The sequence below is a fragment of the Podarcis bocagei genome (assembly GCF_964188305.1).
Source record: "Podarcis bocagei genome assembly, chromosome: 1".
Lineage (NCBI taxonomy): Eukaryota > Metazoa > Chordata > Lepidosauria > Squamata > Lacertidae > Podarcis > Podarcis bocagei.
Genome location: NC_138125.1, coordinates 99,740,579 through 99,760,246, shown reverse-complemented (window position 1 = coordinate 99,760,246; position 19,668 = coordinate 99,740,579). Strand labels below are relative to the sequence as shown.

Here is a 19,668-nt window from a genome sequence, read left to right as displayed (position 1 = left end):
GTAGGGTAAGCACTAGGCAGGTTCATAGAGTCAAAGAACTGTAGAGTTGGAAGCAGTGTTAGAAACTGATATGAAAGCTAGGAGCTAAATGACACCTTAAACCTAGGTTATGGGCGCAACAACGGAATGTCTAGACACAAGTTTTTATAACAAGAATACAAAGCTGAAAATGAATGAACGACAGCTAAAATATTATGCTCATTTTTCAAGTGGTCTAGTCCTTCAACTGCCTCCCCCCAATATTCTTAAGAGGGTCTCTCCTCCAGCCTTCAGAGAGTAGCTGGAAGTGCAGAGGCAGGAAAAGGTCCTCCTTTCCTTCCACTCTGCAGTTTTAATATGAAATCTTAGGTCTAGTACTGCGCCCAGTGCTCAGAAACTGCTCGCACTAATGAAATTCCCTGTCTCAAAATGCACCTAGAACAATAGGAGTTTCGAACACTGGTTGGAAGGGCCCCGAAGGGTAACCCTAGTCCAACTCCCTGAAATGCAGGGATCTCAACTCTCCAAAACAACAGTTTTCTTGGAGACTTAGGGGAAGCCTGTGAAAGGACTTCTTTCTGCAAAATGGGGTTTTCTCCAATCTCTCGCCCCCATGCACTCCCTGAATTTGGTTCAGGGAAGTCTGAAGAACTCCCAGTAGAACAGTACACAGGGAGAGGAGGGAGGGCTTATTCTGCCTGACAAGCTGAGATGCGCCTTAATGGCTGTCTTCATTATCAATCAAATATCAAGGATGATGGAAAAGGAACTTAACAGTTGGATTTTTTTATTTTAAAAAACCCCTCACTTGGAAATTTACTACTGTTTTCACACAAATGATAGACATGGAGGAGTTTACCAATGACTGTTAGTCAAGCTACGGCAACAGGGCTTTCCTATGCAGAAGGGCAGCATACCAGAAACTGAAGACAAACAAGAGATAGCCGCTGCACTCATCCCACACTGATTCAAGAACCCACTGATATCTAGTCAAGCTCTGTTAAAAGCAGGAAGTTGGGTTAGTTAGCCCTGTTCGGCTCCATCAAGGCAGTTGTTATGATTGCATCTCACAGCAGCACCAGGAAGATTTTTGAAGAATCCATAGGCTTTCACCTTCCTTATACTAATGCCATGTATGCATTACTGTATGCTGTCTGTACTGAACAGATTTGTCTCACTTTGGAGAATCAGAATATCAGCATTCTACCACACCATTAGTACCTCAGCCAAATATATTAGGCAAGCATATCCAATATGAGACTGTTGCTACATGTAGACCTAAGGAACAAAACAGAGCATGTTAACATTTCCGTAACTTAATTTAATTACGATCAACTGGAGTTTCCCCATCAACTCCAAAGGGTGTTGGGTCATATTTTCTCTCTCTCTTTCCTCAAAAGACAAAAATAAATAAATACAGCTGTGGGAATTATTAGGTCACAGTGTAGACAAATCACATTTCTCATGCCATCACATCTGCCCACACAGTCCCTTGGCATCCCCACCTCTGTTCAAGAAAACAACAGAAGATGAACATGTACAAGCAGCAATAATTCATCTAACATGTAGAATTTTGGTTTTATCAGCACAGAGAGCTATGATATTTACATGCATTCAAGCTGACAGACTTTTAGGATCTAGGATGGGGAAAAATGATTCTGAGGAGACAAGACGTGCAAGAAAGATTATAGCTGTCTCAATCCTATCCATGTCAACTCACTGAGTTCAGCTAAGCTTACTCCAGGGAAAAGGATACAGGAGTGCAGCCTTAGGCACAGCCTCATTTTTATTTATTATTTTGTATCCTTCAGCAACCAGACATCTGATTCCCCCCCCCCCAGCTCTACTCTGAAGATAGCATGACTGAACACTTATGGGGAAGTCCAAGAGACTGTGGGGAGATTTGAGGGGTTCAGACCACAGTACTTTTGAACTCAAGCAGTGCAGCACAATAAGACATTTATCTATAATGTGCAGAAAGTCTGATACACTAGACACACTGAATGGGTAACTAATTAATAAATTTTTCTACTTCCAATAAGGTTTGTTTTAAGATGAAAACACCTATAAATTTGTCTCCACCCCCATCAGTCTGCCCGGACACTGAGGTCCAGCGCCGAGGGCCTTCTGGCGGTTCCCTCACTGCGAGAAGCAAAGCTACAGGGAACCAGGCAGAGGGCCTTCTCGGTAGTGGCGCCCGCCCTGTGGAACGCCCTTCCAGCAGATGTCAAAGCGATAAACAACTACCTGACATTCAGGAGACATCTTAAGGCAGCCCTGTTCAGGGAAGTTTTTAACATATGACATTTTACTGTATTTTTGGTTTTTATGGAAGCCGCCCAGAGTGGCTGGGGAGGCCCAGCCAGATGGGCGGGGTATAAATAATAAATTATTATTATTTATTATTATTATTATTGTAGCATTATTACTTAAACCCTATTTTCTAACAGATGAATAAATTACGCTTCACTTTTATTAACTATACAAACTATATTACTGTGCCTCAATGTGCAAGGTTTAGGAAATATATTAATGGAGGATTTAAGCCATTAAATAATTTTTGATGAATTTCAATAGGGAAAAATGTAAGGTTCTACACTTAGACATGAACCAGTTGCACAAATACAAGATTGGGGACACCTGAATTGCCATGTGAAAAGGATATAAGGATCCTAGAAAACCACGAGCTTAACAGGCTTTAACAGTGCGAAGAACCAGCAAAAAAAGCTAATGCTATTTTAAGCTGCATTTAGTGTCCCGATCAAGGGAAGTAATACTCTTACTCTATTGTGCCTTGGGAGTTATTGTGTCCAGTTATGGGCATCACAATTTAAGGAGGAAATTGACAAGCTGGAATGTGTGTAGATGAGGCTGACCAAGATTATAAAAGGTCTGGAAACCAAGCCTTAGGAGGAATGGTTGAGGGAACTGGGTATGTTTAGCCTGGTAAAAAGAAGACTAGGAAGAGATATGATAGCCATCTTCAAATATCTTAAGGACTGTCAAATGGAAGATTGAACAAGCTTGTTTTCTCCTGCTCTGGAGGGTAGGACTCAAACCAATGGGTTCAAGTTACAAGAAAGGAGATTCCAACTAAACAAGACAATTAACTTTCTGGCAGTAAGAGCTGCTCGACAGTGAAACGGACTTCCTTGGGAGGTTGTGGACTCTCCTTCCTTGGTGGTTTTTAGGTAGAGGTTAGATGGCAATCTGTCATGTATGATCTAGTTGAGATTCAAGCATTGCAGGGGGTTGGACTAAATCTCTCTTGGATTCCTTTCCAACTCTACAATTCTATGAATTTTTAATCTCTACCGCTCTCCCCACTAAAAAACATAAAGGTCCTGATACAGCCTTCCCATGAGCAATCAGAACACCTGTGGACCTTTGTGAGAAATTTGCATATACAAGGAATACAGAATCAGACCAATAAGCTACTGTTTAAGTTACGGCACACAATTCAAAGAGTCCTCACCATTAAAGCATAATCACAGCATGCCAAAATGAACCATCCTTTCAAAATCACAAACATTTTGGAGCACTCTACCAACTTCACATTTTGGGATGCTTATATACCTCTGATTTGCAGTGGATAAGTTTAAGCAAACTTGAGGCTAAACACAGAAGTCAGTCAATACCACAAAGTTATTTTCTACTTCAACACTAAAAGCCAGTGTTCCCACTCATTGTGTTCTGTGCAATGTTCCTCTCACAGAGCATAATAAACCTTTTGGCCATCCTTGCCTAAGAAAACACAAGTATACCTCATTATCTTTTATCGTGAGTATGCTTGCTCTCCCTGCATTGTTTACTGTCATTTCATGCTGTGCTATATTTGAATTCCACTGTGGAATGAACCCATCTCACCGCTCTTTTCCATTCTGTATAAAATTATCATTTATATTAGCAAAAAAAGTGACAGCATGCTACACTGGACTTGGGAATTTTAATGCCCAGATTTAACATTCTGGCTTTGCCATATTTAACATGAAGTGTGCTACATTCTGAAGTAGCTTTAGGTATGGTGCCACTGTGGCATTACTACCCAGCAACAGAGGGAATAGAAATTTAATAAATAATAACAACAATATATGACCTTTTAAACTATGTGCAGGGTGAGAAGCTTATTGTTTTTGTTTGTTACTATGCTATATATTTTTGTGTTTTTATACTGTAAACCACCCTATGATTGGATGAAGGGCAGTATAAAAATTCAGTATAAAATGTCAATGTAATGTTGACATGCCAAGTTTGCTGGTGTGGCCAATTCCCACCCCCTAGCCATACATACAGACACATGTCATTTCCAATAGCACAAAGAGAGCTATTACAACCACCCGACAACAGCTGTAGGTGCCTTTCAGTGACCTCAGGTTCCCTATGGACTTCCTAGCCACATATTTGTGTGTTGGAAGACAATAGCTTTAGGGAAATTCAAACTCTGGCTGAGCTGCTGAATTTCTGAATCCACCCTGAGTCTCTTCCAGAAGCGCAAAGAAGTGCTCTTCCTGAAGAGCAAAGAAAAGCTTGAAGTGCACACTGTAGGGGACACACGCACCAGGCCCCTTTGTTCCTGCACATACCTCCTGTAGGACTTCCCTTTAACCTCCAATGCAAATGCTTTGACATTAAGGCTGGGTATAAATGCAGCAGATGAATGATAGTCCCCTGCAACACACACACACCTCCCATCTCTCACTACAATCTCAGGGAAGCATCACATAATCCACCAGCCCAAAGGGAAGGCAGGGCGGGTAAAAGAAGGCCAACAAGTGTTCCTTCTGCTGGGTGACACAGAAAAAAAGGCATTGCAGCCATCCCTCAGGGCCATGAAGATACTTGGCGGAGTATCTTTACTGGCAAAAGCTGCATCCCTCCCTCGGAAATTGGGCCGGGAACATCACCACCAGCTTGTTGGCACTGGGAGGTGGGGGGAGGGAAGAGAACAGGAGAAAAAAGACTTTTCTTTCATGGAAGACCAATAATAGCTGTCTACAAAGACAAAGGCTGGAAGCAAACAGCGGTGCACGTTAGGAACCAGAGCCTGAAAAAGCCAGGAAGAGAGGCAAGGGGGCTCCCTCATCCCACCAAAACACTTTGATATATCCCAGTAATAATGTTTACTATATTCCCTCAAGAAAAGATAGCAAGGTGGCAGACTCTGCTCAGGGGGACGCACAAGGCAGGGGAGCGAAACTCAAGCCTGCCGCCCACCCGCCCCAAAAACCGTCACACCAAGGGAAAAGGCCCCTTAGTAGGAGGCAGACGAAAAGGGCTGGAGCATCTGCTTTGCGTACAGAATGTCCCAGGTTCGATCCCGGGCATCCCCAAGCAGGGAGAGGCGCTGCACGTCAATGGGGACCGACCTGGCCCAATGGCCTGACTCCCGCGTAAGGCAGCTTCCCAGGTTCCTATTTCTCCACCCAGCCAACCTGGAAAGTAGACGCAGGTGTGGCAACCTGTTCCCCATATCTCGTGGCCAGGAAGAACGGGGAGAAGCAATTACTGTCCTAATGATAGGAAAGAGCCCCCCCCCCCCCTTGTTGGTCTTACCCGCCTGACAAAAGCCGAGGAGAGAAAAGGGACCGGATAACACACCCTCGTCGTCCACACTGACAGGGAGGGAGAGGGAGATACCCGAGCAGGGAAGTGACTGTGCACCGGACGCGGCCACTACGCGGGACGCGCTGGAGAGCAGGAAGCAGAAGCCACCTAGTCCCTCATCCATTCCTCCGTCGAGAGAGGAGCGCCCTGGCAAAGCTGCTCTGCCTCCAGAAGGCAAGCGAGGGCGAAGCAGCATTTTAACCGCGCTCTCCACCCTATAGGCGCAGGCAGGCAAGCAAAGGAGCAGACCTACCCCTCTGCCCGCATCTGCTCCGGCACACGAGGGGGAATAGTACGCTCTTTCTTCCACCGCTCTCCACCCCCCTCCGCGTAAATGCGGGCGAGGAAAGGCGAACTGTTTCCATCCTGACCACACAGAGAGAGGTGGGGGCGGCGGGAGAGAGGAGAGGAGCAGCACGTTTAACTACGGCGGAGTAAGGAGGGAGGGGAGACGGAGCCACAGCACTCCGCTCCCCCCGCCCCCCCGTAGTCCTTCCCCGGCGCCCGGCAACGCCGTTGCACACCCCGCCGGGCCCTCGCGGCGCTGCGAGAAGCCGCGTTTCCAAGCGAGCTTCCCGGTGCTGCTCTCGGGTTACACGGGGGCAGAGCAGAGTGGAGCAGAGAGAGAGAGAGACAGAGAGAGACAAGCCCCGCAACCCCGCCGCTTACCAGCTTCGCCGGCGAGTCGCCCCGCCGCCCTCCTCGCCCATCCTACTCTCCCAAGCGCGGCCGGGGCTTGGCCCCCCCGCCGGATTGGCGGGGAGGCCGGACCTGGAGCAACGCAGTAGTGGCGTCGGAGGCGGCGGCGCTCGGCGCTCGGCTTCTTCCAAGGGCCAGGCTGGCTACTGCAGCGCCCGAACCCCGCGCGGAGCGGCCCGTGCTCGGCGGCTCCTTGTGCGCCGGCTCCTGCGGCAGGGTCAAGGAGCCCGGGCCGAGCAGGGAGCGTCTACGAGCCTCCCGCCCGGCCGGGAGCGTGTATAGCAGCCTCGCCTCGCCGGAGAGCCAGGGAGCGTCTGCAAAGTGCCCACCCTGGCGGCGAGCGCGCGGAGACGAAAACAACAAGGGGCGGGAGGGGGGACAGAGAGAGCCGCCTGCCGCGAAAGAAAGGGAGCGTCTCCAAAGTGCCACACTCGTATCCACCGGCCTGGGAGAAAGACCGCAGCAAATCAGGACACGTGAGAGAAAGAGGCTCTTGGCAGGCTTCTACTGAGGCGCATGACACCGTGTGAGCGTTTGGCTGCCGCGTTGTTGTCGTTTTAATGCGCCGAGCGGCAGCACGTCCCACATTGCTCCAGAAAGTCCTCAGCAGGAAGGGGTTAAATCCTTTATCTCTGTGTGTAAAACAACACTGCGTGAGCAGGAAGCATCTGCAGCTTCCCGGGTCCCGTTGCCCAGGAAAACCTCCCCACAAAACCCTCTCCGTTTACGGTTGCAAAAGTCGCCTAGCCGACGAGACGGCCGGGCATCATTGACACATAATACGGTTAGATAAACCTAAAACTTCCCGCTCTCGCTCCCTTCCTTTTTTTTAAAGCACAGACATTCATAGATTTCCCGTCTGCTGGCCACGGCCCCAAAGCGGCTAGAGGCAACCCAATGGACTGCTCTGCAGTGCAGGGTTTCGTACCTTAATAGGTACCAAGGCATAAACTTCAAATGATGCATGCACGAAGATTACGTGCACAATGCACGGCAGTGGAAAACACATAACCACAATGACAGATAGGAGCTTTCTGAGTAAATACCCATTACAGAACGAGAAGTGGGAAGTTTGGTGAGAGCCTGATTTAGAACCAGCGACGACCCTGTATTGCAGCTCCCCACGCATTAAAGGCTCACACGCCTGACAGCTGTTTACACGTGGTGGATGAGCGACCGGCTCAAATATCACATTTCCATACCACTTCAACAAGCAAATACCAACCCCTAAATGCAATGCTTTCCAATTCAGTCAGCTGACACAATCAGCTGCCAGCCATCATGTACTGAATAACTGTGGTACAAATGGCCACCCCCAAAACTTTTTTGAAGAATGCCTGGGGGTGTTTCGCATGGTCATGCATTGCAAGCATTGTTCACAAGTGAGGTGACACAGATATAGACCCTCCCATGTGTAGTGCAAGGGGGGAATCCTGACCAATTAGAATCAGTGGTTGGAAGGGACCCTGATGATCATCTGGCCCAATCCCCTGCAATGCAGACCCCATCCTCCTGTCACTGGTGTCACTGCCGTTCATTTGGACATGGTGGCGGCAATGGTGGCTGGTTCCATTGCAAGGAGACCAGCAGCAGGTGGAGCCAGAGCTAATGACAGGCAACACCCACCAATTCTAGTTTTGCCCCTCCCCTTCCCCTTCCCTGCTGAGCTCTGGATTGACTAAGGAAGAGGAAGGTGGCAGCTAGAGCAAGCAGGTGGAGGCTGCCTGAAATCAGACTGAGGTTGGTGGGAGGGGCAGAGACAAAGTGAATCAGGATGCGGCAGGGGCATCATGGCAGGGGCTTCATGGTGTGAAGACCCCTTCACACCATGTCTTGGTCCAGATATGGCTCAATCAGTCATGCCAAGCCAAACTACATGACAAATGTCACACCTAGTTTGACTCTTACAGCAGAGTAACCCTTCAGATGTTGTCAGACTACAACTACCATAAATTTCTGATCATTGGTCTTGCTGGCTGTGAATCATGACAGCTGTAGCCCACCAACATCTAGAGGGCACCATGTTGCCCATTCCTGCTGCAGAAGAAAATGAGGACAATGGAGAGAAAGAGAAGCGAGATCTTAATGATGTGGAAAGAGGAGAAAACAAGCTTATTGGCATCTCTAGCACCCTACGCATCAGTTGCCAGGTCTTATTTTTGGGGTGTCAATGTCAGCTTTGTTTCAGGGTTGCACCTTGTGATATATACTTTAAAAGTTATTAACAGCCAACATTAGTCATATTCAGAGTAGACAAACTGATTTAAGTGAATCTACTCCCAGTATGACTAATGTTGGCTATATATACTGTTCTTTAAGCCATCAATTAAAATAGTCTCCATTTTGTCAAAGTGGTCTGAAATACAGCCATCAAGAAAGCAGATCAAGCAAGGATAAGTTCAGTGTCATTTATATGGAAGAGTCCTATTAACATATATGAATCTTATCCTCTCCCGATGGAATTTATAACCTTTTCTGTTAGAGTGTTTGCCAGCTGTTAATAGTTCTTGCAGTCATATTTGTGCAGTTAGGTGCACAGGAGCCCTCTGAAATCAATGAATCTAACTCTGCATTGGGCTTGTCTGATAAAAGACAGTTTAAAACGATCAATGGCTTAGGGTGGCTAGGGTATAAATGAGACATCACTCTTACTATCTGGCAGCCTGAGATTTCAAAATAATATCTTTCTGTATCGATTGCCCAACGATTAAAATGTAAGATGTGTGTTTCATCATATTTCCGTTATAGATTTGCCACATTCCTCTATGAATACTATATGGTGATACTCCAAGACATAAATTTCAATGTTAAAGATGTTATAGGCCTGTCACTAACTGTAAGACACTGTTACCCAGACCTATATATTGATACTGTAGAGTATGATCAGAGCATGTAAATTTGATCAGACCTTTACAGACAGGGGCCTGTAAGCTAAACTGCTAGTGATTTCACATCAAAAAAAGAAAATCTTCTCAAGATTCTATCTTCGGCCTTATTTAATGGGGATCACTGAAATTAGAGGGTATGTTTAACTTAGTTCTGACGGAAGACTAGAGCAGGTGACATTTTAATTTACCATCAGAGCATGCTAATTGCTGGGCTTTTAACATATCACCACGTGTGCTTTTATTTTCTCTCATCTTTTACTTTCATTTATCCTTTCTTATTACATTTCATCTTTATTTACCCAAGCACCATATTTTGTCCAAATTAAATGCCCATAGCACACAACCTTACATAGGTTTATACACCCCACAGCATGCCAAATCACATTTTTATTTTTAAATACAGTACATATTTGAGCAATGAGTTCACTATAAGCACATTCTATTTGGGTTTTTTAAAGAGGGGCACTGTCATATGCACTTGTCACTTCCACTACCTGGAAGGGTTTTTGTTTTTTTAAGGTGTCTATCTATCTATCTATCTATCTATCTATCTATCTATCTATCTATTTATTTATTTGGTCTCTTTCCTTTATTTCCTTTTTTAATTTTATTAGCTTTATATAATTATTACAAAATCAAAATCAATCAACAAAGTGTTACATTTACATACATATATCTAAAATTCTCCATAATGCTGTTAATAAAAAAAGAAAAACATAGAAGAGAAAAGAATAAGAATAAGAAAGAAGAAAGAATAAGAAAAAGAAAGAAAAATTAGAAAAAGAAAAAGAGAAGAAAGAAGGAATAATTTCTTCCAGTTTTTTTCTACATGTATTTCAATAAACAAATAATAATAAAATGTCACTGAATGACTTCCACCTCTTACACTGCATTTCCTATAGACATTTTAAACATAATTGTATGTGTTATTCCATATTTTTTTCTCTCCCAAAGAATCTCATATAAATAATCAGGTCACTAAGTTCTCTGGGTATCTCACAAATTTACTCTAAACACAACCAAAACCTTGTATTTGATCCTTGTCTTTATAAATAATCATTTAAACATTTCCGTTGTTTCTGAATTATACTTTTTGGTTTTTGTCTTATTAAATCAGTTAACTTTGCTAATTCTAAATATTTGCATAGTTTATTCGACCATTCTTCTTGGGTTGGGCTGTGGTTTCATTTCCAATCAGAATTCTTGCTGCTGTTGTTGAATACAGGAAAATATTTATTTTCTCTTTCGGGATGTCTCCATTCAAGATTCCTAATAAATATGATTCTGCTCTTTTGTTGTATGATATTTTTATCAATTTTTTAATTTCCTCATGTATCATATTCCAAAATGTCTTAATTTCAGGGCAGGACCACCACATATGATACAAAGTGCCAGTCGTTCTGTTGCACCTCCAACACTTATTACTACCCAATTTATTCATTTTTGCCAACCTGTCTGGAGACAAATACCATCTGTGGTGCATCTTCATAAAATTTTCTTTTGTCCAAAATTTTTATTTGTCCAAAATTTTTCCCAATCTTTATAATAAATTTTAACATATTTTCCTTTTAATTTATTGATCTGTTTGTGTATTATTTAATAGTTTATATATTTTTGTGAGTATTTTTTGATTATTTTGTAAAACTTCTTTATCTAACCTTGATGTTTTGTTTTCAAATCCTCTACACTTTATATCTTTCTCAAATGTCGCTTTCAATTGAAAATATTCCAGTCAATTTATTCCCGTCTTTTTTAATTCTTCATACTCTTCCACCAACTCTTTATAGATTAGCCACATTTTTTTTTGCATTATTTTTAAGTGTGGAGTTTGCCTCTACTGAGGAGGTCCACCACAGAGTTTTTTCTATAATTTTCTCCTTTGTTCTCTCCCATACTTCAAACAAGGCCTTCCTCACTAAATGATTCATAAATCTTTTATGTACTTGTATTTTCCCATAAAATAAATAGCCATGCCATCCATAAATTTTATCCCAACCTTCCAATTCCAAAACCTCCCTATTTTTAAGTAACACCCACTCTTTATTTTAATAGAAAATAATAATACTAATAATTGAAAAATTGAACTGTAGTACAACAAAGATAAAGGAACTGCTGCAATCTAAGTTACCGTATTTTTTGCACCATAACACTCACTTTTTTCCTCCTAGAAAGTAAGGGGAAATGTCTGTGCGTGTTATGGAGGGAATGCCTACGGGTGGCGGGGGGAATCTGCTGCAGTTGTGAGCAGAGGATCCATGGTTCCCCTTCCTTCCCTCCTCCGTGGCTCGCTTTGAAACAGCAAAGCGGGAGAAGAGCCACTGAGTGGGGAGGAGAGAGGGACAGAGAGCCTGCTTGCTTTAAAGGAGCAAAGCGGGAGAGGAGAGGAGCCGCTTACAAGAGTGTAAGAGGCTCCTGTCCGGTTGGTTCCTTTAAAGCAAGCAGGCTCTCTGTCCCTCTCTCCTCCCCACTCAGCTCGCTACATAGCAGCAAAGGTTTTCAGCTCGCTAAGCCGGGGATGAGCGGGGAGGAGGGAGAAAAGCAGAGCCTGCTTGCTTTAAAGGAGCAAAGTGGGAGAGGAGAGGAGCCTTCTCCCCCTATACCCCTCTTCTTCATTATTAGCAGCATCCTTCTCCACCCACCCCACACGTGTTCCTTCTCCCCTTAAACCCCTTGCCTGCATTATTAGCAGCATGCTTCTCCACACACCCCACGCGTGCTCCTTGTCCCTTGAGTGCTTTTCCTTCCCTCCCCACTTAAAACGTGGTTACAAAGCACGGATCCACATGGATCCTCAGGATTTTTTGCACTGGGTCACCCCAAATTCACCATCAGATCACATAGCATGTTCATGGCTACATCTTGCACCAAAAAAATCACGCACCCACTGTTGCCTGGGGCCGCAGTGGTGCAAAAACGTGGTTACAAAGCATGGATCCACATGGATCCTCAGGATTTTTGCATTGGGCTACTCCAAACTCACTGTCAGATCACATGTCCATGGCCACAGCATGAACCACAAAAATCATACATCCACTGTTTCATTTAGAATATTTTTTTTCTTGTTTTCCTCCTCTAAAAACTATGTGCATGTTATGGTCGGGTGCGTGTTATAGAGCGAAAAATACGGTACTTGGCACTAAGTTACTTGGTACAGGAAATCGCCTTGTCCTGAGATAAGACTATCAGGCTGTCTAGCTCAGTATTGCTAATATAGATTGGCGGCCTCAGGTCTCCTGGGTTTGAGGCCAGAATGTTCCCTAGTCCTACCTTGTGATGCTGTGGCTTGAACCTCAGACCATTTTTGCATGCAAAGCCCATGCTCTGCCACTGAGCCATGGCCCCTTCCCCATTTGCTTATGAATGGCAAAATAATTTGTTGGGAGTCAACATTTGGGGTATTTTTAAAGACAAATGCATAGAGCCAACCAATGGAAGATGGGTGACATCTGGTGGTCAGTGTAAATTCTCTGGGTTTTTTTAAATAAAAGTTGAGTATTTCCACTGGAATGAATGGGACTTACTTCCTGTGTAACTCATATGAAGATTGCAATATGTGTTCAGAACAAAGTTAATATGTTAGGCCAATAGCCAAATAACCTTAGATACATTTATGCATGTTGTACCATTTGCAAGACCCAGCCTGAATAATGCAAGAAAACTATCCATAGTAATGGAAGAAAACCAAATGGCAAGGTAGTACAATTTTCTTGGCTGCTGTAGATGAAAGCATAACTGGTACAAAATACTACTAATTTGTTTTTCAGGGGAGACACATACATTAGATTCTGAAATGCAGTTGCAGAAGACTTAATTAAATTCACAAACATTGAAGTCTTTATTTCCAGGAAGGCTGGCACAATCTGCAGTTGTACATTGTAGCATGTAGTATTCTATGATAAATGTGTATAAAAAGCCCTTGACATTTAATGAGACATTTGGAATTTATAATGCTCATAGGTTATTAGTGATCAAAGCCTTGGACTTATTCCGTTAGAAAGGATGAGCAACTTTAGAAGTATTCTCCTGTGATTCATACGCTTTGTAAAACAGGCTCTTTTCATAAAGAGAAAGCAGCAGAAATCATGCTGCAGGTTGTGTGTGTGTGTGTGTGTGTGTGTGTGTGTGTGTGTGAACTCTATTCAGTTTCAGGACTTAAGGTGAAATAAGGTTAGCAGAGTTCAAACCAGCATTCTCTTGGATGCTTTTTAGTCACTGTGAAATGTTTGTGGTGATTGTCAAGAATGAATGATTATAAGAAAAAAACAGATATATTTATTTCTATAGATGTATACTTCACCCTTCATCCTAATTGGAACCCAAGGTGGCTAACAATACAGGTTTCAGTAACAGCAAACAAAACTTAGCAGAAAACATACAAACCAACCATACTAAAACTGGATAAAACAAAGCAGCACAGTCAGTGGAAAATTTGTTATACCCCAGAGGCCTGGTGGTGTGTGTGTGTGTGTGTGTGTGTGTGTACACACACACACATAATGTCTAAAAATATCCCGTATGGGGGACTATCAAGCAGAAATCAGGAGAGAGAGCCATAATCTCACAGTTCCATTAGGTTCTAGGTTCTGCTTTTGGGAATGCCTTGTGTCAGGCACCCCCAAACTCGGCCCTCCAGATGTTTTGGGACTACAGTTCTCATCATCCCTGACTACTGGTCCTGTTAGCTAGGGATGATGGGAGTTGTAGTCCCAAAACATCTGGAGGGCTGAGTTTGGGGATGCATGCCTTGTGTCATGGAGCACTGACCAGCTAGGAATAGCCAGTGGTGGGACAATAAGCAGGCATCTCCTGCTGATGTTAATGATCGTATGGGACAAAACAGGAGAAGGCTTTCCTTTAGGTAGTTGAGCCCCAGGTCATTCAAGGCTTTGTATATGAATACAAACTCCTTGAACCAGTCTAGCAGCTCACAAGGAGGCAGTGCAAAGTTTGGAAGATCAGAGCAATATGACCCCCCACCCCCATACTTGCTGCACCATATACCAACTGGTCAGTGGTATTTTGCACCAGAGGCAGCGTCTGGATCATATTAATGGGAAACCTGACACAGAGTGCATTCCAATAATGTAGTCAATTAATTAACGTAGTAAGGTTTTTGTTTTCTGATTGGTAAATTGTTGAGACCTATGGCTGTGTCTTATGCTGGGATTTACAGTTCATTCTATTCAGAAGTTTAACAGTGCAATCCTACGTATTCAGACCTTATTCTCCTTGAAGTCAACAGAGCTTCCTCCCAAGAAAGTGGGTATAGGATACCAGCCATAGAAAGTATAGGATTGCTGTTGCCCCCGTACCTAGACGTAAGCCACATTTACCTCTGTGGTACTTACTTTAAACTAGGCGTGTATATAATTGCACTGTTAGTCTCCAATCCTGTGCCTGCTTGCTGGAAATTTAACCCCAATGTCCTCCAGGGTACCTTTTCTTTTTTTTAAAAAAAAAAAAAGAGTAGACGTGTATCAGGTCAGGCTAAAATCCTGTAGCCTCTTATCTGGGACTAAACCCCACTAACCTCAACTGGACTTACTGTTGTGTAAACGTTGTAGTGTTGTGCAGTTTTTTAAGAGATATGTACAGAATTCAGCTGTAAGTCACAGCATAGGACACAGCATTCATAGCAATAGGTCACAGGAGTTTACTAAACAGAAAAAGAAAACATTAACAATTAAATCAGGATGTAAGAACAGAACCACCATATAACCAAGTCCCTGTCTACTGATTTTCTGAATTCCTTTCCTTTGCACCTCAGGCCTGTGTTTAAGGAAGAGGATCCATCTATTACCTGGGCAGAGAGGAGCGTGACTTAATTTCCCTTGACCTCTTGGAGGCTTTTCATGAAGTAGAAAATGGAATTATTTTTTGATTGCTTGTGGAAGTTGGGGATTCAAGCAGTTTGCAGCAGTTCTGGTTGTATTTCACTAGTTCTCCCTCATGCAGTAGATTTGGTTGACTGCTGCTTAACTTTGTGGAATTTGACCTACAAAATGTGCAGGGACCCTAGTTTAGTGGCAGAGCACATGCCTTGCATGCAGAAGGGCCTGGGTTTGAACAAACAGAATCAGGTAGCAGATGATGAGAAGGACGCTGTGCCTGACACCCTGAAGAGCCACTGCCAGTCAGCATAATAATCAGTACAGGGGTAGATGAACAATATAGTTTCACCCAGTAACATTCAACTTCCTATGTTCCTTATACCACAGAGTTCTGACTAAAACTACTAGGAGACATTATCCAGAGGCAGGGTGTATGTGCTGTCATCAGTTTTTGGTTTGGGTTTTGTTGTTTTACCACAAATTTGATATTACAAAATTTAATGTATGTTACCCAATGCAAATGTTCACTAATTCCTAGCAGAAGGAGTGTGCTCAAATTCTTATATTCTGGACTTCCACATTCCTATTGAGATATAAAGTCACAAAGTAGAATCCTGACATTGTAATTTTTTATATGGAGGAAGTTTTCCTATGGGGACCATTACATAGCTGATCCTGCATATGTAATCTGAGGTGGTGTTGTCTAGCCTCAGGTTAAGAACTTAATTCATTCCGGAGGTCCGTTCTTAACCTGAAACTGTTCTTAACCTGAGGTAACACTTTAGTTAATGGGGCCTCCCGCTACTGCCGCGCCGCCAGAGCACGATTTCTGTTCTCATCCTGAAGCAAAGTTCTTAACCTGAGGTACTATTTCTGGGTTAGTGGAGTCTGTAACCTGAAGCGTCTTTAACCTGAATGTCTGTAACCCGAGGTATCACTGTATTGACTAAATCTGTAGCTCATGTGTTCCTAGTCAACTTTTAGCCCTGAAGTATAAAGATATTCTGCCTCACCACAGGAAAGGGCAAAGTTTTTCCTGTAGAAACAACTGCCCGTTCTATAGTATTTCTATTATTTAAGAACTGCTGATTGCCTTATTAAGGGTTACAGGTGGATAAAAATTATTACAGAGTACAAAAAGATACAGTTCTCTTCTGAGAGGCTCAGCATCTAATTTCTTATTCATTGCCAGTTTTATTGTAGCTCAATGGATATCTATGGCACTTTACAACCACATATAAAGATGAAAGCTACCTCTAGGAGTTCAAAGTCCTAAAGTCAGGCCATGGAAGTAATGATAAGAAAAAATATCAAAGAGTAAGGCAAGTACATAAAGACCTTGAGCACTAGAAAACCAAATTATTTCAAATCATATTTTGCCAGGAATATTTGCTGGTTTTAAAGGGTGAACTTTTGCCAGAGGCATTAATTGAAATAGCTACTCACCAGCAGAATGTCTTGACCCTGGGAGCAAAGGCTATGAGTGCTGTTAACTTTTTCAATATATTTTGAAATTAAGGTTGCCAGTGATTTGTAATTCAAATGAACTGGTCACATTAATTGGACTTTGTAACAAGGAAAAGAAAAAAAGGGGAGAACTTACTGAAAGTATTTCAGAGATGGAAACCAATAATTCAAGCTTTCCCAGATGTCTAAATTTTCTTGTTCAAGTCCTGTCCATATTCAGACTTGTCCATATTTTGGTGTGTGCTGAAAGCTTTTGTAGGCTTTGATCGCTGCCTTTCAATTTTGTTTTTAATTAAAAAATATTTATAAACTTTAAATTACTGTGTACAGTAACAAGGAACTGTGATGATGGTTAGGAATTAATGCGCTGTTTCCCAATTCCTTCTTCAGTTTCATAAATGATGGCACTAGATAGATACCTGCTATTTTACCCAATCACAATTAGCCCCTTGATGTGATTATCAAAGTTCTGCCCTGGTGTAGTGAAGGGATGGACTGTCCATAATTGGATTGTCAACTGAAGTTAAAAGAAACTTCAGAATGGCTTAGAGAGAGAGAGAAATACTTTAGGAGGTTTGTCTTCTTACCAAAGAGCTAAAGGAGGGAGTAGGTCAATTATGTGGAGTGACCTGCCATCTCACACTCATGCTCTCTCACATACCCTCCCTGGCCTGGAATGTCTTTTACCAGTTTTACCAGGTTTGACAGCTATGACCGTTCCTGGACAGGGATGGCTTAGCCATGGTGACCAATGCCCCAGTAACATTCCAACTATGTTGCTGTCCTGTGTGATATGTGAATTGCCCTTAAATATCACCAAGAAGCTTCAGTTAGTGTAAGATTTGGTGACAAGAGTAATGATGGGAATGGCTGGAGTCATTCCTATTCAACCTACTTTGAAAAATCTATGTTAGCTGTCCTCTCACTTCTGAGACCAATTTAAGCAGTGGTGCTTAACTTTAAAGCCCTAAATGACTAGGAACCAGATACCTAAAAGAGTGACTCTTCCCATACAAGCCTGTCCAATCCTAAGATCTCCTGGAGAGGCCCTGATCCCAGTATACTCTTTAGTAGAGACACACGTTGTTTCCACAAAGGAGGGGGCTTTTCCTGCAGTTGCATCCAGACTTCAGAATGTCCTCCCTAATGGGCACATTTAGCATATTGATAACAGTTGCCCGCTTTGTAGTTTCACCAAACAATAAAAATAATTATTATTGAAGTACAATTTCAAAGGTTTATATAAGTAGGCAAGTTACTTTGCTTAATAATAACTAGGAATTTTCCTCAGTACGTCTTTAAATGACAACTAAAAATGACAGCAGATGACATTGGTTGGAAGTTGGAAATGGCAAAATAATTATTTAAATGCAATTCCAGTGCAGAATCTCGCTTAGGACATTTGCCCACCAAGTCTCAGGATGGCTTCCCAGAAATTCTGGGGTCAAGTTACATAAGCTATGAGGATGCATTGAGAAGGTGGGATGAGTTTGGCCCATGCTTGTTGAATTCCTTGAGAATGCAGCATCTGGCATGCAGCTAGGTGGTCATTCTGATTGCTTCACCATGTGTGCAGCTTGCGATTCAACCCACAGGCATGTGCAGGGTGGGCGTTTTAGTAACTGTTTTGCTTCCGTCTTTAAAAGCCAATGGAAGCCACAGTTTCTGAAAGTGGATCAATGTGATTTAAAACAAATTCAGCTCTGGGGTTAGATTATTTGAAGTTTAAACTGTACCGACTTCAGAACTTCTCATAAAATGCCTTATGTTTTTCTTCAGAAATACTGCAGTGAATTTTTTTACTGATGACAATGGCAGACTTCTGAATGGGTGACAAGCAGAACAATCCACACTCATATAATGCTGAGACCAGAGGCAGGCTGCCTCTATGTCAATGGAACAACCATTGGACTGAATGCATGCTCAGTCAGTGAGGGGAGGGGAAATATACAACCAGAATATGCAAAATGTTGCAGGAAAACTGAAGAAATACCCAGAGCAGCCTGGAAACTCCACTAGGGCCAACCAATAAGGTATTGTTTCTGTTCCACTACTTCCCTTATGCTGCCTGCATAGGGAAGGGACTGATGAACTCACCATGACAGGGACACCTCTCCAAAACAAGTCACGGTGTAGGTGGTAGGGGGCTGCAGCTGTGCTACTCTACCAGCTGCAGGGGTGCTGCCACTCTCCAGGACTGGTAGGGTGAAGGAGGGTGGTGTTGAGGATTGGGGCGCAATGGGTTGGCAGTGCTGGGTGCAGCTACTTGCCCCTGCCGCTGCCAATCTAGGGCTTCCTCAGCCCTCACTGCTACCCTGCCCCAGCCTATCTGGAGCAGGGAGTGGCAGTGCCACTGCATCCAGGAAGCAGCAGCTCCCTACCTCACACACCACAGCTGCCCAGAACACTCCATGCATTGCAATACACATACACCCCAATACCACAATTATTAAGGTCTACTAAAATGATCTAGGGCACCAGGAAGGAAAGGTTTTTAATTTCCTAGGGAGAGAGCCACCTGAAGATGGATCTGCCCCACATATCTCAACATACAACAATATATTTTGTAAATCGCTAGTGCAAGCTGAACCTGCTGTCATTTCAATTTTTAAAATTTTTGTTTTGTTGCTCTGGGAAAATTAGTACTTTTAAAGCAATAACCCTAAATGAAACCCATAAACTCCAAATGTATCTGTTTGCTGGTAGGAAGTCTGCAGCCTGCTGACTCATGTCAGAAAGAAACCTTTTCTTGTCCATTGACACAACTGGGCTGCAGACTGCAGCTTGACACCATAGGCTGCACCTTTCCCCTGCAGACAGATTTATTGTGGCAAGAGGCAGGACCCAGTCATTCACCTTCACTGTTTCTCTGGCAAGGAAGTACTGCAACATGCCACTCCCCACACTTACCAATGAGCTTTTCCTGTGTGTGAACTGCAGCCAGGCAAAGAATAACAGAGCATGAAGCAGCATGATTAAGGGAGATTAATATTGCTTGTTTCTTGGAAGAAACAGACCAGCATAGAAACAGCATGCCTCCCCCCACCCAGTTTTGATTTCATGAAAGAAATGAATCCTCACTTGATCTTAGAAATAGTTAAGGGGTTCATAATATTGGAAATAAAGTAGCACCCCTTGCTAGCTGCCCTTGTTTTCAGCAAACCATTTATTGAGGATTCTTTTTATATTCAGACTGCTAG

The 19,668-nt window shown here is 43.2% G+C and overlaps 1 protein-coding gene across 4 annotated transcripts in view; it reads right to left on the bottom strand.

Moving 5' to 3' along the window:
• The window catches only part of MGAT5 (alpha-1,6-mannosylglycoprotein 6-beta-N-acetylglucosaminyltransferase), a 128,741-nt gene extending 122,161 nt beyond the window's left edge, over positions 1 to 6,580 (bottom strand). For 3 of the 4 annotated variants that reach the window (XR_014009601.1, XR_014009602.1, XM_081199729.1), the window contains exon 1: positions 6,253 to 6,580. The gene's annotated coding sequence lies outside the window, so the exon portion shown is untranslated. Of the gene's footprint in view, positions 1 to 5,532; positions 5,637 to 6,252 lie in introns of those variants that run through there. The other variant, XM_081199730.1, reaches the window with a different exon arrangement.
• Between the last annotated feature and the right edge of the window lie 13,088 nt (positions 6,581 to 19,668).